Raw genomic sequence first — 25386 nt, 5'->3', positions numbered from 1 at the left:
TTGGTGGCTTTTTCTACTTCAAGTATGGATATGAATTCCTGACTGCATGCCTGGTCAGTGTTTTTTACCACTGTGCTGTGGTAAAAAATATATCCATACTTCAAGCATATCTTTTTCTCCCATTTTCATGTCACCTTTATCATCTCTAACTCCTTTTACAGCACTCTTTCCTCCATTCCTAAGCTTCTTCAACAACCTCCAGAATATTTCCCACCTTCTTGATATTTATTTTCTATATTCTTGCTAAAGTCCTCCCATGACTTTTGTTTAGCTAGTTTTACACAGTGTTTAGCATTCTTGCATTTGTCTGTATTTTCTAAGAGCATGTGCTGACTTATTTGCAGGAACTTTTGATATGCTTTCTTCTTTTCCTTCACTGCCTCTTTAACTTCCTGTGTCCACCATGGAGTTCTAATTTTTCTATCCTTGCAGACAACTTCACCACATGCCTCTCTAGCTGAATCAATCAGGGCTTTCTTCAAGGCTTGCCACTGAATCTCCAAGGTTTGATTCCTGTTTTCAAACTCTTTCATTTTTTTTTTCAATAAACTTTGTGTATTTTAGTCTACAGTTCACATCGGAGAGTTGCTCAACTTTTATTTGCTTTAAAACTTTCTTACATGTTATTCTTTTCAATATGAAATTCAATTTTATGCTGCTCAAGACTAAATAGTGATCACTTCGAATTTCATATCCTCTGTACACTCTGGTGTCCTGCACCAGGAGGAAGACATCACTATCAACAATAACATAGTCAATGAGACTTTTCTTATTCCTTGCCTCTTCTCTTCATGTGAATTTGTGCACATTTTTATGTTGGAACATGGTGCTAGTAATAACAAGTCCATGTCCTGAGTAGAAATCCAACAGGTATTTGCCATTATTATTAGCTTTGCTCTTTTCTCCAAATTTTCCCAAAATATTTTTGTATATTTCACAATCATTTCCTACTCTGCTATTTAGATCCCCAACAAGGACCAACTTTGCCTTTTTCGTTGTGTCAGTTGCTTTTTCTAAAGCCTCAAAAAATTCCTCCACTTCTACCTTAGTAGAACCTTCTGTGGGACCATAGGCACAAATAAGTCTCATTGTCCAATTCCCCATTCTGATATTTGCCCACATCACTCTACTTGAGACTGCCTGCCATTCAAGAAGATTAGCATCGTATTTAGTGTTGAATACAATGGCTACACCTTCTTTTCCTTGATTGTCATTGCCTGAATATAACATTTTGTATTTATTGTTCAGAAAGATCTCACCAGTTTTTGTCATTTTTGTTTCAGTCACTCCTATTATGTCAATCTGGTTCTTATCTAATTCCTCAGTTAGCTCCATTTCTTTGCCATTCTGGCTTCTTATGTTGATAGTACCGATCTTTAATTCTGGTGATGTTTAGTTGAGGGTGTGTTTTAAGATTTGTTCCAGTAGCTGACTTTTCGCTGTTCGCCCTGGTTCCCTGGCAAAAACAATGGGGACCTTGTTTAACCGGCGATGCCCCAGCCAGCATGAAATTTTGTCATGTTGTACCATCATTTTTTATTTTGGTTTAACCAATAAGAATACAATTTGGTCGGCTAAATCCCAAATTGCCAGCCCATCCTCGTTCGTTCAGTATCAAAGTAGATACCCAACAGGGTGCACCACGAGAAGGTGAGGATTGGACATTAGGTCAGAAGCCCTGGTCGGTTCAACGCATTCCTTTAAAGGCTATGTGGAGGTCTCCTCTCAGTTATACAGCTTTGACCAGGTGGTAGTGGACACTATTCAGGTTGGAGTTTAGGCCACGGATGTTGGTGAAGTGGATGTGTAGGGTTTTGTGTGTTGTATGTTGGACCGCATGGGTCTTGTACATTTCCTATGCGGTGCTCTGTATGCTGGTCTCCTTGGTGGCTGCTAGTGGATCACTTAGTGTTTTTTACCAGTTTATCTTGTCTGTAGTCGATGGTCCAGTTGTTGTCACCGTTTTGATGTTTTTCTTCGAGTTGCTTCGAAGGTGGTGTCTTTGTTCCCTATGTGCAAATGATATGTCTGGTTGTGCATGTATGCGCGATTGGGGCAGGTGTCTTTGAACCTGTTGTTGATCACTGTTATTATTTTTAATGAGGTTGTCGGTGTGTAGCAAGTCACTTTTTACTAGGCGCGGGAAGTTCGTACCGTCCTTCCTTTTATTTATAGGTCTGAAACGGTAGCAACTGACAATGTTCTAAGGATCAACGTTGCATTCTTCAGCGAGTTTGTTGATGTCCTCTTGTAATGATTTTCCATTTTCCTTTGGGAAATTCAAAATGATGGCTTTGAGTTTTTTTTGTTTAGCCTCCATCATGTCATTTACTGTTGCTGCGATTAGATCGCGAAGTTCTTTCGCTTGCGGAATGGAGCTTGCATTGGCTGGTTTTCAATTTGTTCTAGTTTACTTTCAGCTGCCCATATTTTGGAAGTAAAAGTTTCATTTAAAGCATTGATGTGCTGTTCGAGGTTTTTGACACGTTTACCTATGTTCAGTAGTTGTTTTACCGAAGGGAGGTACAGCAAACAGAAGAACGGCTGGTTAAGTTCGATAAGTAGCTTTTGTTTTCAATAAGTGGGTTATGTTTTGTTGATGATATATTTGCAGTTTGGTCCCACTGCATCAGAATTAGTTCAGTTCCTAGAGAAAATAAACTTCTTGTACTCCTGTATGAAATTCACTATTGAACGTGAATCTAATAACTACCTTTTTTAGATACTGTAATAATTCATAATCTCACAGGATTACGAATTGTTATTACTCTTTATCAAATGAATTTTCATTTTATTGGAAGCCAACCTTTACTGGCAGATACATTCACTCATCATCCCAACAACAGTAGTATGGTGTTTAAAAAAAAAAAAAAAAATTAAAACATCACTCATCACAACAAAATATGTATTATCAAGAGTTTTGTACATGGAGCTCATGCCATCTGCTCTTCTGATTCCCTTTTGTTAAGTGAACTGAATAAAATTAAAAGCAATCTGATATGTAATGGATACAACAAAACTATCATTCAAAAAATTATTGATAATTATCATCCTTCTACCAGACTATAATCCAATATGAAAAGAATTTCAATACCCTACTTTAAAGGAACTGGAACAAAAAGCAAGAATTCTTTGTAAATTCAATTCATATGCTTCCTTCAAACCAGCTCAGAAACTGTCTTACTTCTTACCATCAACAAAGGATACAATACCACCTCTTTCTTTTCCAGGTGTCTATCAAGTACCCTGCTTTTGTCATCTTTTTTATTTTGGACAGACTGGCCAATTCTCCCTTGATTAGAATTGAAGAACATCAAGACTATATTACATTTTTGGAATTTGACAAGTTCTGGCCTTGTTTCTCATGCTGTTGACATTAAGCACAGAGTTCTTTGGAACCAGACATAACTTCTTCACTCCAGCAAGTTCAAATTTGAATGCCTTTTCCTTGAAATGTGACACTAAGAAATCATCTGAACTGATCAGATTGTGTGACAATATATAAGTTTTGGGAGGTGGAACAATCTGTTGATTGTTCTTAAGTTTTTTTTTTTTACTTAATAATTATTTTAAATAATGTATATCTACACAACTTTACTACAATTTTCCTTTGAACTCTAATAGTGTAATATCATATACTTAAGCTGCGACTGAGACATGAGCTAATATACACATGATTTGACTCATTATTTTGTTTCATCTTTTGAATGTAGTTGGACTATCTCCCTGATGATGTTTACATAATGTTGGATGAAATATATATTGGAGGTTTTGAATAGATTCTATATATTTTTTGTGACATGTGTAAGTCATTATATTAATATGTCTAGTTCACATGTTCCATTAAAACTATTAAAAATAAACTGTTAGTTTATTTTTTAGAAATCATTCATATTATTCTTGTTGTGCACTGTAGTCTTTATTTGTGGCATTTACACAATCAATAGAAAATATATATTAGTTGTAAAAGTTGCGGGGGGGGTCATAAAGCTAGAGATCTGCTGTACTTAGCACTTAGCAGTAATGTCCATGTCTTGCTTATTGCATTTAGAATCTCCTTTTTGGTATGTTAAATGTTACATACCAGAAGATAGGTACTCTTTTGAGTAGTCAACACATTTACAACTTGAGCTGGCCTTGAATTGACTGTCAACTTTTTTTTACAGAACATAAAATTCTGTAAAAGTTGAATGTGCCTCTAGATTCACTGATGATAGGTCATTCATTTAAATTGGAAAGAGCTGGATTTAGATTAAGGTTCAGAGATTTGTTGCTTTCACAGGCAAAGCTTGAAATCCGTTAGTGGTGAAATGCTTTTTCTTCAGGAAAAGTTCAGATATTTATCTCCCATAATACAGCAAACTGTGCCTTGGAAAACATGCAAGTCACAGCTCACATAAGTGGCACTGTGGCTTGTCATCCATTAGATGTGTGGTTAACAGTGACAACAGTATTATGGTGTTTAAAAAAAAAAAATAAAATAAAACTTAGTTTGAATAACATCTCTGCTGATTTTTTTATAAAGAACGTTGAAATTACAACTTATTTAGTATATGTCCTTGTTCCATAGTTCAGGCCGAATCTTAACAAACATGTATTTTTATCTTTTAAATGAATTGCTCAAGGATGATAGAAATGGGATACATTTTTCAGAATGTTTTCAAGAGTTTAAGTTAAAACTTCACTAAGTACCAAAAAATTTTATTTAAGCTTACATATACGGTTTAATAAGCAAGAGATAACATTAAGTTCTAGTGTATTAATTATTAAGATGTTTGTGTTTTACATAGTTGAGAATTCATTCACCAGTGAACATTCTCAGAATTAAGGAAATTAAACAATAGAGGAAAGTGATAATTCTCTTTCTTGGTAACTTTTTCTGCAGCTCATAATACACAAGCTGATTTCCCATATAATCCTATGGCTGTATTTGTATTAGGTTTTGCAATATCATAAGTACCTTCAATTCATTTATCTCTGTTTATACACATCAGTGTCACTGGAACATCTCCACTTGGTTGTTCCACCGTTGCAAAATGATCACTTAGAAACAACTATTTTGTTTGTTTGTTAGCTCCCTATCATCAGTACTCATTAAAAGCATTCTTCCTCTTATACATCACACAGCAAAAGAACACTTTGGGCTTTGTTTACTATATACCCTTTTTGCCTGTGCTGCTTGTGGGCTTGCTGATAACCTTTCTCTTTGTATATATCCCTGTAACTTTTTCTGCAGCTCCTGCTTAATGGTGTAGCTCATCCATCTCCTGATTTATTCTCTTGACATTGGATATGTCCTCTGATAATGTTTTCTTCAAATACCCCCCCTCTCCCGTTAACCATCCTTTATGCACTTCTAATATCTTTTTCTTATGCTATGGCATTGATCTGAGCTGATTCTAAGTTTTGTTATAAACACCTCAATAATTCTGCATATACTCTTTCTTCTGCATATATTCCTCCATATACTTCATAACAGAAAATTCTGCATTCCTGGCCATATCCTAGGTCAAGACCACATGATTGTTTTCCAAAACAATTATGTGGTCTTGAAAGTTTGAAAGCAGCCAAACTGCTTCAAACCAGTTTGGCTGCTGACAATTAATAAATTACTATCAGATTCTTTTTATACTCAGTATATAGTGAATATATTTTGCTGGTCTGGTTGGCCAGGTGGTTAGCATATCCACTCTCCAGCCAAAGAAGCTGCAGATTCGAATCCCACCTAGGGAATGGATCTTTGTGAGTGTTCCCCCAATGTCAGGCGCTGTGACAAGCCAATGGGGGGGTCTCCCAAAGTCGCATCATTATCCCCCCCCCAGCAATATTGGATTAGGCTCACTTATCATTAGTTTGTGGATGGCTTGCTTTACACTGAGGTTTTTAGATATTGCAACTGGATCTCATTTATTGTGGCAAATAGGTAAACACTGAAATGCTAAATTATTTAATGGTTTACTTCACAAATTTGATAATGATTATGTCTCAAAAAAGAGGGTGGATTTTTTTAAACTTGGAGTTGGTCATTCTTTTTTGAATTTGATAGATACAATTTTACAGCATGAATACTTCAGTTCTTATTTCATTAAGAGATAAACCCAGTTTTAATTAATTTTTTAAAAATATGTTTCATGTCAATTTTAGTGCTTATTTTGATAAAACTTTTATAAACATTTGTCTGCTACTATTATAATGTAATGTTTTTATAAAATATATACTTACCCATTAAAAACTGACTGTTTTGTAGAAAAATCTGAATCTGCTAATTTTGAGGATTTTTTTTTTTTATCATAATAAAGCAGTAAAGTTTCTTCTAAGGAAATTTTATTTTAGCCTAACAACAACAAAAAAAAATTAAATAAATAAATCATCATCATCATAATAATAAACTGTTTGTGTGTGTTCTAAAGAAAATACACTAACAGTGAATGGGAGGGAGGAAGGCAACTGCTTTGTTCTAGTCTAAACTCTAATAGATTTAATAAAACGTTAATACAAGATTAATCATTTTTATTTTAAAGAAATACTTTTATCATATTAATACTTTGATACTTAATAAAATTATCTACTCTAACAATATAAAAACAGTTTATATGCAGAGATTTGGGAATCACTGGTTTCTGTTTGAATTATTTCAGTTGATACTTTTGTTCTTTTGACATGTATTTTTGGATGTCACTATTTTATAATTACTGGATTATAAAACAAAGTTTTCTTTCCACAAAATTAATATTATTATTATATAGGTATCTCAATGGAGTCAGAAGATTCATTGCTGGAGATCCATTATTCAAACAATATTTATCTTACCTCTTCTTAAACTCATTCACTGATGAATCAGTCACAACTTATTCCACCTATTTACCACCCTCCAAGCAAGAAATCTAGTCCTAACATCCTTACACAATTTAAATTGGTGAGCCCTTGTTCTCTCCCTTCCTGCCATCTACTGAAAAAGTCTTGTCAGTTCTATAAAACCCCTTTAATAATTTATATGCTTCTATCATGTCGCCTCTTTTTTGCCTGTCAGCTAGTTTTTGAAGCCCACAGACTTGCTAATCTTTGACACTCACCTCTGGATCCTCTCCACCACTTTTTCATCTCCATGGAATGGCATGGATATCACACATAATAGTCTATATCTAGCCTTATAAAAGGAATAATTCTTTATCCCTGCTTGTTAGTGTGTTCGTCAACAACTACATAATTAGATGTGCTGTTTTGTCTACCTTGGCAATACAATGTCTTCTAAACTTCAACTCTCTGTTCACAGTTGCTCCCAAGTCTCTAGTCCCATTATTTTCCTGTAGTTCCATCAATATAGTACACAACTTATGATCTTTTTATCTCAAAGTGCATAACCTAACCTTACATTTGGCCACATTAAACTGGCAGCTATTTATCTTGCCTTTATGCAGGATCTCTACATCACCTTCGTTTATTATCATTCTTTCTAGTTTTGCATCATCAGAAAGCAACTGAATATTTCCCATCAAGAGATTGAAATATTTTAAATTGACAAGAAATATAGGACAAAATAATGTGAATACAAGGACACTGTTTCTGTGGTCTGGCTAAAGATCTAGAAAGAGGCATACCTCTTCTTCCAATTATGGATTGCACAGATTCTCCTATTTATTGTGGAGAATAATTCTCCTACTTTTAGCTGAATTTTTAGCTCATCTATCAAACTCCCAAATTGACAACTCCCGTTCTTCCATAAAAAATTCTTTGGCATTCTGAATGATTTGAAGGTTGGAATAATGAAATTTAATGCTTTTGTTAATCCTTACCCTTGTGGTCACATGTTGTTTTGTCTTATATTTATATAGGACAAAATAACACAAGTATCTCTAAAAATGCATTTGACAAAGTATATTTTTGTTTTGTATTTGGTCACTTAAACATTAAAACTTGAGTTTTTTCTTGGTTTTATTCGTAGACCAGATATTAATAAACGATATACACAAATTGTCAACAAGTTTCATCAGCTATTCTGTCTGGCTTCTTCAGGACAAGTATAACGGTACACACTAATGTTTGCTAGTAAAAAAGAACAATGGAGTAACACAGTCAAATAAATTAAAAATGACGCGTAACATCATAAGCATGGAGCATGGTCTCTCAGTCATTGTTTATTGAGTGCGTTATATAGTTTTTAGCGAAATGAAATTCTGGTAAGCTGAGTGAATTTATTAGGCTTTCAGACTCATTCCTTGATTTCTGTGTAAATTTTCTCCCGAACGGAATACAACCGCGGCTTCTTTGAAGTTTCTACATTGAAAATCTTATTCTATATAAGGCATGGAGCTGTTATCCCAATCGATGGTGTGGTTAGAGATCGAGAAGTGATGGCTTGAAATATCTGTTCTGTTGTTGTTCACGTCCTCTATATGTTCTTTTTTTTCGAATTTCCAGGATTAAATTACATAGGCCAAACATCAAGAAGCCTGGAAATTAAAAAAAAAAGAACATATAGAGACCGTGAACAACAACAGAACAGATATTTCAGGCCATCACTTCTCGATCTCTAACCACAGCGTCGATTGGGATAACAGCTCCATGCCTTATATAGAATAAGATTTTTGATGTAGAAACTTCAAAGAAGCTGCGGTTGTATTCCGTTCGGGAGAAAATTTACACAGAAATCAAGGAATGAGTCTGAAAGCTTAATAAATTCACTCAGCTTACCAGAATTTCATTTCGCTAAAAACTATATAACGCACTCAATAAACAATGACTGAGAGACCATGCTCCATGCTTATGATGTTACGCGTCATTTTTAATTTATTTGACTGTGTTACTCCATTGTTCTTTTTTACTAGCAAACGTTAGTGTGTACCCGTTATACTTGTCCTGAAGAAGCCAGACAGAATAGCTGGTGAAACTTGTTGACAATTTGTGTATATCGTTTATTAATATATGGTCTGTGAATAAAACCAAGAAAAAACTCAAGTTTTAAGAAAGTATATTCTTGTTTAATTCTTCACCACCTAAGTGTAAGAAAACAGTTTGTGCATGAAGTATCTTCATGAGTCAGCTACATGTACATAGATACTGTTGAAAGGTTGAAACTGGTCTTGGTAGTGTCCCATAATGCATAACAATATAATTGAAAGGAAGTGTGCTTTGCATTATTTTGCGTTGCACAATGCATAGAGAATGGACAGATCAAAAATGAGCATCATATCCATTTGGTTACTAATCTTTATTATAAGTAACTAGGCAATTACCATTGCAGCAAACCAATCCCTTAAAATTCTTTCATTAACTGGTATCAGTTTTGACCCTTTCAATTAGAATGAACAAAAGGATAACTAATTTTTGAATAGCTGAGATAAGTTTATTGGAACTACTTAGAATATTTTCCAGATCATTCATTACACGTCTCTAGGCCATTCTCAGTAAAATAATAATAAAATAATGTAAACAAATGGAGTAGTAGCACAGTCTAGCTGGTGAACAATATGATTTCAATCTATTAATTAGTTATGGTGTTTGATTGGTAGCTCATGTGGCATCCTCATTGAAATTTGATTCAGTTGCTTACAGATAAAGGATTCTTTCTATTGTAGTCCATGCATAAGCAGTGTATATATTACTATTAAAGGAAATGATAATATGCTTCATTTCATTTGTGCAATATTTTGCGCAAATTGTATCATTTAAAATATTCTAAATGGTGCACAAAAAAAAAAAAAAAAATGAAAACAGGTGTTCTGAATTGAATTTAAGTGCCTTATATACTAACATCTTAATTATGCACACTTTTAAAAGTATGGTGCTTCTGTATTGCAGTTTCATATTTATATAAAAGTTACTTTCTTTTAAAGAAAAGTATAAATGCTTAATTCGAAATCCTGCCTTTGAAAAAAAAAAAAAAAATTGTACCAGTAAGCATAATATATTATTCATTGTGAATGATTTGCTGATAGTACTACCATCTTAGAGAGTAAAATTTATTAAAAATATGCCATATGTCATGTTCTGTTATGAGGCCAACTTCAGAAGCACATATTAGATACATATTCACATAAAGTAGTTGTATCTTTCACATTCAATGAAAATGTAATCAGGAATTTATAATGAAATTCCCAAAGATCATCCTAAGCTTTACAGTGAATACTGAACACCAACATATCAAGAAAGAGATGATAGGAATCATTAAATGATTACTGTATGGTATTTAAATATTGCACAGTGGTACACATTTGTTTGCCACATTCCAGTATTCATTGAAATATATTTTATTTTTAATTTTGCTGTAAAAAGAGGTAAAATAAGTAATAAGCTGACTATTAATTGGCCATCTCTTTTAGAAAGTTATAGCAGATCTCCTTTCTCTTGTGGACTTTAGTGGTTCAAGATATGTCCAAAATTATGTAAAAATAATAAAATGAATTTTAGAATGAAATGTTTTTAAACTGAAAAGAAAATGCTGTAATAATATTGAAAAATAGGGTTAGTGGTTCATTTGTTTATTAATATTAAAAAAATTAAACTAATTCCCCCCCCCCCCACCCCTCTTCATATGTAAACATCAGTCTTCAAAACTGGTCATTTCAATTCAGAGTAGTTCTTGGGCTTCTAAAATGCAAAAACTATTGCCTTCACATGAGATGAATTTAAGACATTTAGAATGCATGCATAATCACATATTTTGAAATGCCTTACTTCTGCTATTTATGGCTGTTGTATGCAATCATTGATTTTCTGTCCTAAATGTCCAGTTTAATACACCTCAGTTGAGGTTCTTTTGTGTTTCTGTTCATTCTGGTTAGCGACTTCGGTAAGAAATACGTTTACTGTTCATCAGATACTTATGAGGTTTAAAAAGGAAAAAGAATGAACCTGATTATATAAAAATTTTTCAGTAAAATTTTTCTCTGAAACCCTAATCTCCTTCTACCTGAATTATACTTCTAACCAATTGTCAATACTGCATTAAAGCAGTTCTGATAAAGATTCATTATGTTTATTCATATATTTTTTTAATATATTTTTTGGAGAAGTAGATCAGAAGCTACTTTGCTCTGTTTCAAGATTTCAGCAAGCAATGTTTTTTTCGCTAGAATACGTTCACTCCAGACAATGTTATTTACAGTTAAGTTTATTATTGTATAATGAAATTGATAGCAGTGTCACTTTGTTTTGGGATATTTTCATGTACAAAACAAATGTGTGATTTTCAGTTTGAACTTCATTGTACATTTGCTTAAATATGATAAAGGATGAAAAATATCTTATTCTAAACAGCACCAAAAATTGTGAACTGTCTTAAAAGTGACTTATTATTTTTTTATTTGCTCGTTACTGCACATATAAAAATATGCAAATACTTTTTTTTATTAAGGGACATAAACGATGTAATGATAAGTGTGCTGTAGTGGATTATACATATACTGATGTGTTGGTATAATCATGGGGGTTTATGTATAGCTATATAGGATTTTATATATATAAACAGTTTTTAAAATTGGTATAACAGGAAGTATCCTCTGGTATTTAACTTTACTTGAAATGGGTTGTTTTTCGTACTATTTGATAAACAGTTAATGTAGATCTGAAAAGAAATAAAATGTAGAAATTTTTTGTTGTTTATTGAAGAAAATAGATTAAAATGCTTTATTAATGTTTACTAGTTAATTGTGTTTGTAATAGTTCTCATATTGCAAAGTATGATTCGTTAGCAGTTTAGTAGTTTTACTTCCATGTAGGTGATAAGGAATATCCGGCTTCGAAAACAGTATCTCAATGCTACCTTTTCTATCAGTGATTTGCAAATTAAGGATAATGATCATTATAGTCTGTATTGGCTATTTAGCTCTCCTTAAGTAGCACGAATTACTGTTTTGTTATAAACCATTATTATTATTTTGTGACACATTGGAGGGCAATGTGTTAAAAAATAATAATTAATTCTCCAGCTGCACACAATGACACTACTGTCCAGAAACGAATGGTTTTGAACCAGAATAAGATGGTCCTTTCAGAACAATTCAAAAGGAGCTTCCCCCCCCCCCTAATTGTATGAATTAAAAATCCCTGAAAGAAAGTTTTTGTCAATTTATTCAACCAAACGAGAACAATTTACTCTCTGAAGGTGTTTCCTGATCTGGCAAAAAAAAAAAAATTCACTCCCAGAAAAGAATGGTCCATCTAGGGGAGAGGTGGAGAATTAATTTAAGAATTATGATAGTGGGGGACAAAAATATGCAAAAGTAGTATTTCTTTGTTACTATTAATAAAAAAAAAAAAAAATGTTTTTTTTTACTGTAGACATGTGTTAACGGACCACTTTTCCAGCTCTGAGCGACGAAAAGTCCGAGTTTCCAGTTGAAAAAACCCGCTACCTCCGTATGACACCGGCTAACTCACCTTTAATCAAAAAAGACCAAGGAATCGAACCCAGGTCTTTCCGACTAAAGGGCTTCATCTGAACCGGCTGAGTTACGGAGGAACTAGACAGTTTTTTATTCCAGCACTTTCAACTTTGATCGCCTTTTCATTGAAACGTGAAATATTACCAAATCGTCCGTATATTAATTGTGCACAGTACATGCTAATTTCTAAGTTTTGGAAAGTGATCACTATTATATTTGGTAATTATTTTTTCATCTATGCACCTTTTACAATTGTTCCTTTGAACTCTGTTAGTGTAATCATATATACCTTAGGTGCGATCGAGACATGAGCTAGTATACGCATGCTTTGTGATTCATGTTTTGCATGTAATTACATGCCTGTCTCTCTAACGATGTCCACATAACGCTTGATGAAATATATTGAGTTTTTAAATAAAATTTATATATTTTTGGTTATATGTATAACCCGTGAAAGTTTGATTCTAAAATGAACTTACTATTCGCTAAATTACGATTTTTTAAAAAAAATGTATTTATTTTTAAAGCATTTAATATAAAACGCTCGTATTTTGTGAAGTGTCGTATCATTAGAATGAACACAAACGGACAGTTACACTTAAGCGAGAATGGAGGGGCAACATCAGGCCTCTCCTGTTATGGGAGGATTGAGTCTTCTCCAATGGTGACTGACCCACTCCGTCTTGGAAGAGTGTTTATTCACTTGTATGAAGGTGCGAGACAATCACAAACATCCATGCCTAGGTGGGATTCAAACCCGCAGCTTCTTGGGCGGAGAGCAGATACGCTAACCACTTGACCAACCAAGCTGGCATAAGAGTAATTACTGAGGTGTAAAAGTGTGTGTGTGTATATATATACATACATATATATATGTGTGTATATATATATATATATATATACACACACACACACACATACACACACACACGAGGGTGGTCTAAAAAGTTCTCGGCCTAATAATGAAAAAACGAATTTATAATTTCAAAATTAGTTTTATTTTTCAACATAATCTCCCTTAAGAGTAATACATTTATTCCAGCGCCATTATCCCGTCCCTGTAGTGGTTCTCAGTAAGATCTGCAAAATACTCCTCTACAGCTGTAATCACCTCTTGATTCGAAGAAAAACGCTGACCAGCGAGGAAGAGTTTGAGTTTGGGGAAGAGATAGAAGTCAGCCGGGGCCAAATCTGAGAAATAGGGTGGATGTTCTAACAATTCGTAGTGCAGATCCCTTAATTTTCCCATTGCCAAAACACTTTTGTGGCAGGTGCATTGTCCAGATGAAAGATGATTTTTTTCTTCTGCAAACCGGGTCTTTTCTCACGAATTTTTTTTATCTAATCTGGTTAAAAGATCGGAATTATATTCCCCGTTTATTGTTTTACCCTTTTCAAGATAATTAATAAACAAAATGCCTTTAGCATCCCAAAAGACCGATGCCATGACCTTTCCTGCTGATGGAACTGACTTGGTCTTCTTTAGCACTGAACAAGTCTAAATTTTGATCTGCTGTGAACAAGCATGGCACCCATCTTGCGTAAAGCTTTTTCATTTGCAATTCATGCAAAATATATCCTACACATTCTTTTGGAATGCCTATAGTTTTCAGCAATTTCATGCACTTTGACTGACCGGTCATCCAGTATCATGTTGTGCACTTGAATGATTTCTGGCATTGTTACACTTTTTGGACATCCTTCACGTGGATCATCTTCAAGGCTGATGTGGCCTCGTTTAAACTCGGCAGCCCATTTCTTAATTGTCGAAAAATGAAGAGTGCCCATAAACTTTTCTGAATTTCTTTTGGCGTTAAACATTTTACAAAGAATTTTATAACTGCACGATCTCAATTTTTATCTATTTTAAGGAACTTTTGCTTCAGACAGCTGTATAAAACAAAGTATATGATAGAATGACTTGCAATTTCATATGGATGATTATGACAGATGTACCAACTTAGAAAAAAAATCTTGCCGATAGTGTTGCCATCAATGGTCGAGGCCGAGAACTTTTCAAACTCCCTCGTATACACACAGTTATCCCTCGACTTACGTCCGTGATCCCATAAGGAAATAAAAAAACATTTTCAACTATACTTTTGAACAAGACGTAAGCGAGCGAAAGTAAAAAGGTTTCTATTTAGCAACAATGCATCATGCACAGTGACAATGCATTCAGTAGCAAGTTCAGACAACAATCGGCATTTCTTCAACAGTTCATCTGTTGATTGTGTTTGAGGAGTAGGTTATTTGTGTGTTTACACAAATAACCTATTTCTTTTTACTTTCGCTCGCTTGAGTCTTGTTCGAAAGTATAGTTGAAAATGTTATCGTTAAATATTTCGCGATGTTTTGTGCAACATGGTCCCCTACATGCCCAATCAAAAAAAAAAAAAAACCTAGTGAAGAATCAGAAAAAGATACGAGGAATTGATCTTGAAACGAAGTTGTAAGTTATAAAGCAACATGAAGCTGGTAAGCCCGTCAATGTTATCGCACATGACTTCGGATGGTCTCATTCTACAGTGACGGCCATTATGAAATTTGAAAAATAAAAAATAACGATAAAATCGTAAAGGCAGTGAAAGGATCTGCTTCCATTAAGTCGACGATACTGATGAAGCAACGACAAGATCCTATCGGTGATATAAAAAAGTTACTTGCAACATGGATAAAGGACAAACCAAAAGCTCATACCTCAGCATTATGACCATAACAGCTAAGGCACAAGGTTTCTTCAACATATTGAAGGAGAAAGCAGGACCCGACTACGAATTCAATGCTGCTTCCAGTTGACTCATAATATTTAAGCAGAGTTTTGTGCTGCGTAATGTGAAAATATGGTGGATCTGCAAGTGCCGATGAGAAACCTGCAAAAGAGTTTGTGGAGAAATTGGGGGAAAATTCGTTACCATAGTAAATATTTAATTTAATATGAAAGAGACTTTATTTTGGAAAAAAATGTCCGAACTGGCATTCATCCACCAAAAGCTAAAATCTCCGCCTGGTTTCAAAGCTCTTAAAGACCATATACGATTCTGTTAGGGATAGTGTGGCTGGATATAAACAAACCATTTGTGATATGGCACAGTGAGAATCGACGAGCTTTTAAAACATTTAAAATTTTATTAATTCTAGATGATGCTCCTGGTCATTCACCTTACATCGGTAATCTTTACCCCAAGGTCATGTTTCTCTCTCCAAACACTACTTCATTGATCTAACCAATGGATCATGGGGTTTCTTTGTGTTTATGGCTTATTATCTATGAAGAACTTTTTCACAAGCCATTTCTGCCACTGAAGGAAATGATGCAATGAAAATGATGATGACTCATGCAATTCTGCAAAGCCTTCAATATTTATCATGCTATTAAAAATATTGCTGTGGCTTGGGACGAAGTGACCTCTCAGTGTATGAATGGCATATGGAAAAGACATTAAAAAGGTTTGTGCACGATTTTGGAAGTTTTGAAAAAAAAATAAAGACCTTTGTAAATCTAGTGAAGAAATAGGTCTAGCAAACAATCTGAATCTCGAAGTGAATAATGACAGTTCAACTCATGGAAAGTGCCGTTGAAGAGTTGACCAACGAAGAATTGGTCGAACTGGAGGAACATGTTGCAAAAGGAAAAACGAGAAAATGAAAAGGGGGGGGGGGAAAGAGAAACAAGAAAATGCAGTTAAACAATTCAGTCAAGGGTTTTGCAGAAATGTTCTCAAAATGGCTGAAGACATGGACACCAATCTTGAACGCTATATTTATTAGTAGAGAGGAAAGTACATTATGCATTTGTTTGTTATAAGCAAATTCATGATTAAAAGAAGAAGAAAAGCACATCGGACATTTTCATCAAAAAACAAAAGGTTACACCAGAAGTGCTGCAGTTCTGGTCCTTCACATAGTAAAGATGTGATTGTAGAAGAATTGGATGATTTATAGTGGCAGTAATGCACTACAGTTTTATAAGGTTTCATAATTAAAATGACAGTATACTTATTACGGTTAAGTCCCTGGTTCCTATAACTCTTGATTTAATGTATCGACTTACGTCCTGCCAGATGGAACGGAACCCCGACGTAAGTCGAGGGATCACTGTATATGTACATACATATTTAAAAATATTTTAATGACTAGAAACGAGGTTTTAATAAAAAAAAAAACTTTACACTACTAGTTTCGTCTAACTTAGACTTCATCATGTGCGAGATAAACAAATACCAGTAACAATCTAAAGGAATTGTTTTTTAAAACACAAAGTAACGTATCGAACACTGAAAAGAATAAAGGCTAAAAATCTGACTGCATCATTATGCTCATACGTGCTTATAAGGTCTCGAGAGCGCCGATATTGAATGGTAGAGCTGTGAGAGTCTGGCAGGCTGTAGCTAGGTTGTTATTAATATGGATGGGATTCATAACTCTCTCCTTAGACAAATTCTTTTCCACAACTCGTCATAACGTGTACGTTAAAAGTTACATCCCAGAGTATCTGATGTGGAAAACCTTCATTATTTGAGTTTGCTGAAAATAACACGACGTGTTATTTTCATTCTTGACATCAATTGAATATTTTTGCCATTAACAGTGCTAGCCCTCTGTCGGATAACATTCTACTTTCCGAACGACCGGCTCTCATACATTTAAGGAATAACCAAGACATCATTATCCTTCCAACAGGCAGGTAATGCCACAGTAATCCTGAACAAAACGGATTACCGCCGGATCTTTGAATTATTACGTCTAATTCATATTCACTTCTTGATAGAGATCCCTCCAGAGAACTCCAGAACCGCACCAATAATCTGATAAGAACGACATCAGAATTACCTAGAAATGCACGCCTTTCCCTTCGATCACTACATCCTCTAATCCCACGACTGTATGGTCTTCCTAAAATTCATAAAGAGAATACTCCAATATTCCTCTTCGACCTATAGTAGAGGGTATCGACTCTCCGACTTATAACCTGCCAAATTTTTTTGCATCTTCTCTGAAATGTTTTACTGGAAATTCTACTTCCTTTATTAAAAACACAACAGACTTTATATCAAAACTTAAAAACTTTCAAGTCACTGACTCGGATATTATGACGTAGTCTATTCACTAATGTCCCTACTAAAGAAGTTCTTACTCTTTTAAAGAAAGTTTCAAAGATCTTTGCATTACTGTCGCACTGCGTTAACTCGGGTTATTTTAAATTTGATGACTCGATTTATAAACAGAATTCAGGACTAGCGATGGGAAATCCTTTGTCTCCTGTTCTTGCCAACATTTATATAGAGCATTTTGAAGAAAAAGCAATTTCATCTTCCCTAAAACGAAAGATATGGCTTTGCTTCATCGATGATGTTTCCTTATCTGGGAACATGGTCTAGAAAGCCTCAAACTCTTTCAAGAACATTTGAATGATGTACACCCGAATATTAGGTTCACATCTGAATTGGAAGTTGATGGCTCTTTCCTTACATTCACTTAGAATGTGAGTAAAGGTTAGGAATACAGGTGTCACGATGACAAGAGAAATCAAGGTGTAGACCATGATGTTCATGGATTAATGCAGTGCAAAGTACCTGGAAGACAGAAATATAAGATATGACAGTTTTGGATTGGACAACTGATAGACTTATCTCGCAGAAAATTGTTGACAAGAGATTAATTGTGATGTAAACTTGATCATGTAGTTCTGTCATAACCTACAGTCCTTGCATATGCTATGAGAAAATTAAACTGGAAGAAATGAGGAATACTTAAGCAATCTACGATTCGCTTATGATAATAAAATGAAAAGAACTAGAACACATTACTGAATTAAATGAAGTAAGTCTGTGTAGCTCAGTAGAAGTGGCGTTTATTTATAAGCTCACTTCCAGATATAAAAAACCAAGCCCGAGAATGTTCAAAGAAATAGCCGAAGGGTACACATACAGGGTGTTCGGGATAAATTTGGCAGTTTCGTAAGGAAAAAGAAAATCTTCTTTGTATCTATTAAATTTAATGAATTGACAAAAAAATATTACAGGCAGAGTTAATTACAATACTCTCAACAAGATTTACTCAAAATAACCACCATTAGCATCGATCACAGCTTCAATTCTGCTTCGGAACCTCGAACAAGCTGATGCTACAGTCTCCCTGGGAAGGGCCGCAAAAACTGTTTTAATTTTATCCATTAACTGGGCTTTTGTATTACTGGAAGTGCGATTGGTGTCTTTTTCAACTGCGCCCCATACAAAATAATCCATGGGGTTAAGGTCTGGGGAGTTTGGAGGCCAAACATTTGGACTGGTGAAGTCGTAGAAATTTTCAGACAACCATTTTTGACTTTTCCCAGAGGTGTGGCAAGGGGCCGAATCCTGCTGCCATACATACGGCCTACCATTGGCTACCCTTGTTATCCAGGGCTTGACTACAGTTAGTAACTCCACGAACAAAGCCCGAATTCCAATGCCAGGGTTCTTCAACACCTGTTCCTGCAGATTTGCGAGGAATTCTGCTGTACGAACGCAATCAGATCGTCTGCTAGGGATCTTTCTTCTTGCTACATCCTCGTAGTCACCATTGCAAGTCTCTAGTTCATGCCTGATTGTTTTTACTGTATTCAGGGAGCATTGGGCAGCAGTCGTAATATCCTTATTTTGATGGCGGGCACGAATCATCATGATACAAGTTATTCTCTTCCATGATTCAGGTGGGTTCCAGCTATCCATTCTTTCTGACATCTTGTATATGAATGAAGAAGGGTCCAAACTTTTAAATAAAGAGAAGTGTGTGTTAATACATGTAACTTACGGAAAAATATAATTAATTATAAATATGTCAAATTTATCCCGAACACCCTGTATATAATGAAACACTCAGATAACGAAACCTTACTGACAATCAAACCAAGTGACATTCCCACCTCCCCAACACAGGGAAATAAGAAAAGGAGAAATTAGGCTAATCTGATGCTTAGCAAAGTTTTCCGACTTCCAATATCACCAAAATACAAAACATTCTTCTATAAAGTACATCATGCCTGTCTCCCCACAAAAATGTGGTGTGTAGCAAAAAAAATCCCATCACAAGGCCCAGCGAAGTGTCATTTCTGTCCCGAACCAGAAACAATATATCATATTATGATGTTCTGTAGCAAAATGTCCACAGTATGGAACACCATACAGAAATTCCTACATAAGACACAACCATCCTCTGAAAACACATTATTTTGGTTGGAAGACCAAAAAATGAAAAAAAAAAAAACAGAACTAATAATCATAATAATAACAATGTATGCAATATGGTCCCACAGATGTGACAAAATACATGGAAGAGACACCAGACCAGACATACTAGCAAAAATTAACAATTATTTAAAGGAAATTATCATAAACACTACACAAACCAAAAGCATAACAACACAGCAACGGAGGAAACTCGGCCTAATTGAAGGAGGAGGAGAAGAAGGAAAAATAAAACTTATACCGATAATGGAACCCCCGTAGTTAGTGGTAAACAAAAATGATAACCCACTATCTGAACAAAAAAGCATAATCCCTGACAAAAGTGCTGTTAACGTAGGCCCATTCGCCACAATGAGAGGAATAATGACAACAAGATATCAAATCTAATAAATAAAAATAAATAAATTGAAAAAAAAATAATAATAATATATAGGTACGCCTATATATAAGGGATAAGAATGTTTAATTTTAAGAATATATATGTATATCTAATTGTGTAAGGGAAAGAAAAAATGGAAATGGAAATAGCAATTACTCCTTAAGATAAGTCAATACTATTCGAGTAATAAATATGTAAATTAAGATATATTACCAGAAATATGTATATGTTATTGTATATACAGACACAAGGATGGTAGAAATGTCAATCGTAAGAAATGCAGATAACATAAGTTCATAACATGATAATAACCCAAAATGTTAATAGGATATGTTATCCATTTATAGACCTGTAACTAATTCTGCAATTCAGAAAACTTTTGTATATATAAGAAATTACAGATTTACCTCTTAAGTTAAGCAAACAATATAATGTTAAAGCAATATGGAATTCATTTTGTAAAAAATAAGAGTGCCTACAAAAAAAAAAAAAATCTGCATGAGGTATAGAGATACTACCAAAATATATGCATATATAAATGTAAATAAAAACATAAGCAATGTATGTATTTTAAGAATAAGATGTGCATTTAAATTAAGTTAATAAAATAATCATCCAATATATGTGAACGAAGATATATGTATAACGAATTGTACATATGGAAAATGTCAATGCTAACATATATATGTATGTATATGTAGGTATATATATGTGTATGTGGATGTATATATATGTATATATAAACGTGAATAGACTGATCTGATAATGGAACTTATAAATAGACTGAAATCACTATGTAACATATACCAACAAAATAACAGCTCAAACAATTCAATAGGACAATAAGGAAAATAGAAATTGAGCATGTGACATGTTGTATCGTATTTAAACAGTGATTGTAAAACCGGTGTCATAAGTATATTGTAACGAGTAAATGAAAATGCCTAATAGAATTAGCAGCCTATGTACAAATTGTAAATAGCTGTATATATATTTATTTTTAAATGTACACAGCTGCTGTTGTTAATACAAATAAACTCAGTAGAAGTGGCGTTTGCACTCTACAGCGCTTGACTGTACGACGAAAGGCGTTCGAGTCTAGTCGCCTACTAGAGGAATTTTTTTCTAAGCCTTTTCTCGACCGGTTCCAGAGTTAGTCGATCTCTGGCACGGGCTAGCGGATTTTTCCTCAAGGAAACTCGAACCCACACTATTTTCAGACATTAAATATATTGTGTTAAGGTTAGGGACCACCAGATGGCGGCACTTTCTAGCCACCGCCTTCACTGCGTGCCTATTAATTAGTGATAGCCTTGGGCCAGCTATCTCTGATTGGTTACCAGTGGAGATTGAACTCCCCACTCAGTCTCCAAAAGTTGGATAGGGCTTAAAAACGGCCTCGCCTACGGGAACAAAAAAGGCGTTAGCTGAATTTTTTTTAATGAAGTAAGTCTGGATATAGGCCTACAAATAAACATGGATAAATGAATATGTCTAGTGGAAATACTTCAGAACAAAAACAAATCGGAATAAATCAAAGCTAAATTGAACTAAGGAATTCATACAATTATCTAGGACAAATCATTACAAACAACCATACACTTGATAATGAAATTTCAGCTAGAATAACAGTAGGATCGACAGTTTTTAATCATTATAGAGAGATTTAAAAGCAATTTACCAAACTGCCTAAAAAGAAAGATCTACAACCAGTGTGCACTCCCAACAACGACCTATGGTACTGACTAAAAATATCTAGAGAAACTGAAACAACACAAAGAAACATGAAAGAGTCATTTTGGGAAGAACCCTTAGATAAAACGAATAATAATTAGACAAGGAAACAAATGGCGCTGGGCAGGACATGCAAAGAGAATGTCACAACAAATGGACAAAGAGAACAACAGAATGGACACTGAGAACTGGTTATTGGAAACCAGGCAGACCGATGGGAAGATGAGATAACAAGATGTTATGGACATTTATGGTGGAGAGATGCACAAGTCCGGCTAAAATGGTAGAGCACAGGGAGGCATTTGTCTCCCTGTGCTCTTCGGTCCACTGCTGACATTTGTCTAGCAGTGGACCAAAGAAAGCTGTCGATTGATATGATGATGATGCTGAAATTGATTGGCTTTGCGCTTCGCAACCATATGACTGGGGAAGTAGTGTCCTAGGTTCGATTCCCGTCGACGACGTGAGGAGTTTAAGGATCTTCCTCAGCCTAACTTGGCTATGGCTATGGACAGTAGGGTTCCCCCCCCCCCAGTTTATCTGCGGTTTTTCATCCCACAAGCAGGCAAACCGGCCCCTTGAACACATGGATCTAGAGATAAATACTTAACCCCCCATGAGGGGGATCAACTCTCCCCAATAGGGACGGGAGAGAATAGGGAGGGAACTCCATACGAATAAATGAATTACTTCAATATTCCCACTCTATTTATGGTCTGTTGTCATTAGAGTGCTAAACCTGACCACTGTTTATGCTAACAGAGCAATTTTTTTTTTCAAGTTTGTAAAAAGAGTAGCAAATAACATGAGTATCTTTTATTTACTGTTAGTTTCTACTATAACTGCTGATATTAAAATATAAAGTAAGAGAGGTAGAAAATATATTATGTAGGTCTTAAACCTAAAAATAACTCCAATATGATGCATATTAAAGCCGTTTTGAGATAGAGTCAGTGGTGGTCTAAAAAGGAAAATGAAATGGATTTCGTGAGGTTTATGATAGCGGGAACAAATAATTTAAAATGGTAGAGGCTACAGGAATATTTTGGAACTGTGATAAATCAAAAGAAAAAGTTTAATTCGTCTCAGCGATGAATTCGTGGTCACAGCAATGCTAGCTAATTTGATTCTTGCTAAAAACAGGAGTTGCTTTATTAATTCATGAGATCAACACATGTGCAAAAATTATGGCAGTAGACTGGAAGAAGCGAAGGATATTTAAGTAATCAAGGTTGTCGAGATTAACGGATATGACATTTTGATATTCAAGCATGCTTCGAGTAGGCTCATGAAGCTCAAAGAATAAGGGTATATGCTTTATATGATAACAGTTGGGATTTCTGAAAAGTAAATCAACTCAGATGTTCTCGTTAAGCTACGTTTTGATAAACATTGTAATAATTATAGGAAAAAAAAACAAATAGGAAGATTTTTCACTTGGTTAGACTATAAGTTACATATTTAGTTTAATCCTTTATCCAAGTGTAAGCAAACAAAGTTTGCACCTGAAGTATCTTCAGGACTGGGGAAACTCGTGGCAAAGATGGACTGACTTCACATCACTTGCCTTAGTATCTCATAATGCAAAGCACATCTTGCGGACATGTATAATGGTATGCATTATGGATTCCATAATGCATTCCAACATCTTTCTCTAATCCAGAGTAATTTAATAATAAGTGTGATGCCTGTTGGCAACTCGTATATGGAAATATGACTTCTGCATTGCTTCAACCTTGGTATCACCTCTGGGTCTGGCTCCCACTGAAGAGACTTCAATAAAGGTGGAAACTGGTCTGTGTAGTGACCCTTCCCATAATGCATAGCATTATACATGTCCAAAGATGTGGTTTGCATTATGGGATATTAAGGCAAGTGATGTGAAGTCAGTCCACTTTTGTCACAAGTTGCCCCAGTCCTGAAGATACTTCAGGTGCAAACTTTGTTTGCTTACGCTTGCATAAAGGATTAAACTAAATATATAAATCGGATTTGGTTTGGCTATAATTAGAGTTAAAGTGAATTACACCATAGGGCCAGTACCTGATGAATTAATTGCAAAAATGTCTTCTGTTTTGCTGAATAAAAAACCCGAGTTATTGGAGGAAAAACCATGCCACTTCCCTAGGAGATCAAATAACTCATCTTCAGGTAAAAGAAAATAATAAAATAATAATAATAAATAAAACATAAGGTTTTATTCATTATAAATAAAAATGAAGGACAAATGCTACTCCCTCGATAATAGGCTACGCAGATGCTCTGAATAGACAAATCATGGAAAGTTTAGAACATGAAATTGATCATACATTGAACTAGGGCAGCGCCAACCCTGAGGATGCATGGGGTGTGCACCGCACCCGCCGACAACATTGATAGGGCGGCATTTTATTTAGCTAATATCTAATTTAGATGCAAAAAAATGTAGTATTAGGGGCGGGCGATAAACGTTTGCACCCAGGCGGCAAATACCCTTGACGTACCCCTGCATTTAACTATTATGTGTTGAGGATTTGAGAATGTGGTTACTTAATGAGTATAAAGGAAGTACTGTTGATGAGGAGCGCATTACTGCAGTTGAGGAAGTTGTGAAAATATTATGACAAAATTATTTAATGAAACACTGGAAAAATTTATTATTAGTTGGATTTTAATAAGAGACAGTGCCATTAAACTTTTATTTTCCTAAAGAGAACAAACAGAACTCTTTTAGAAATAGGTTGACGGACGGTCTTGTTAGCTGTCGTCTAAAATGAGGCAATAATGAAAGAGTCGTTATCGTCGAAAATGAGGTTTGTAGCCAGTCAGTTAATAATCCTAACTAGCATATTATTTGTGTGTGTTTTACCGTTGTTATTTTTTCCTGAGTGAAATAAAAAAAAATAAATAATAATTCTGTCTGTCTTCTGCTGATCTAGCTTCATAGATCTCTTACAATGAGGCAATGCAACTACCATGCAGAATATTTCTGGAGCAACGTTACGTGTAAATGAATATACTAGATTGAGATATAGTATAATGCAGTTCAAAATAAGATTAGAGGAAAAGATCATGAATTATTAAGTATCTGGAGATTTTGTGACTTATAATATAAAAAAGCAGTTTCGCAAGAAATCCATTCGATCTAGTACAATAAGCATAGGGAGGTAACGATGTCTCAGAGAGAATAATATCTGGATAGATACTATTGGGAAAAGCTTTATGTCATACTGTTCAGCATCTATGCGTTCCCAAGTCCATTTGCAATGTTCTGAGGAAATGGAAGCCAGTAAGTAATAGTGAGCCCAAAATACAAACAAATAAAATACTGATCGAGGAACTGATTTTCGCGAACACTGTTTATGATTACTTAATCATCATCACCTGGAGAATATGCTAGGAGAATCGAGAAACCAATGAATAATCCCATTTCTACGATACGCATAACTGCCGCTACACTAACATTATTAAAAAATAATGAATAGACTTGTTGATAGGAAATTGACCCTGTGGTACGAAGGAAGAAATGAAATGAAAAGAAAACGCTTTTTTTTTTTTTTTTCATTGAGTAAGTTCCTGGCTTTACTAACAAAAGTGACAGCCTCACAAATATCGACTCGAAGGACAGAACTTCACGTTACCCACCAGTTTCATAACGGCTGAGAAGAGGGCAATCAGATGA

General features: G+C 34.7%; 1 long non-coding RNA gene across 3 annotated transcripts in view; it reads right to left on the bottom strand.

Moving 5' to 3' along the window:
- Positions 1-25386, bottom strand: part of LOC150109197 (uncharacterized) — a 181142-nt gene that overhangs the window by 147505 nt on the left and 8251 nt on the right. For all 3 annotated transcript variants that reach the window (XR_016550237.1, XR_016550235.1, XR_016550234.1), the window contains exon 2: positions 6223-6334. This is a non-coding gene — a long non-coding RNA (uncharacterized LOC150109197). The remainder of the gene's footprint in view (positions 1-6222; positions 6335-25386) is intronic.

Source organism: Typopeltis vanoorti, chromosome 2 (genome assembly GCF_054136105.1).
Source record: "Typopeltis vanoorti isolate ZY-2024b chromosome 2, IOZ_Tvanoo_1.0, whole genome shotgun sequence".
NCBI classification, from domain to species: Eukaryota; Metazoa; Arthropoda; class Arachnida; order Uropygi; family Thelyphonidae; genus Typopeltis; species Typopeltis vanoorti.
This window is presented reverse-complemented; position numbering and strand designations above follow the sequence as displayed.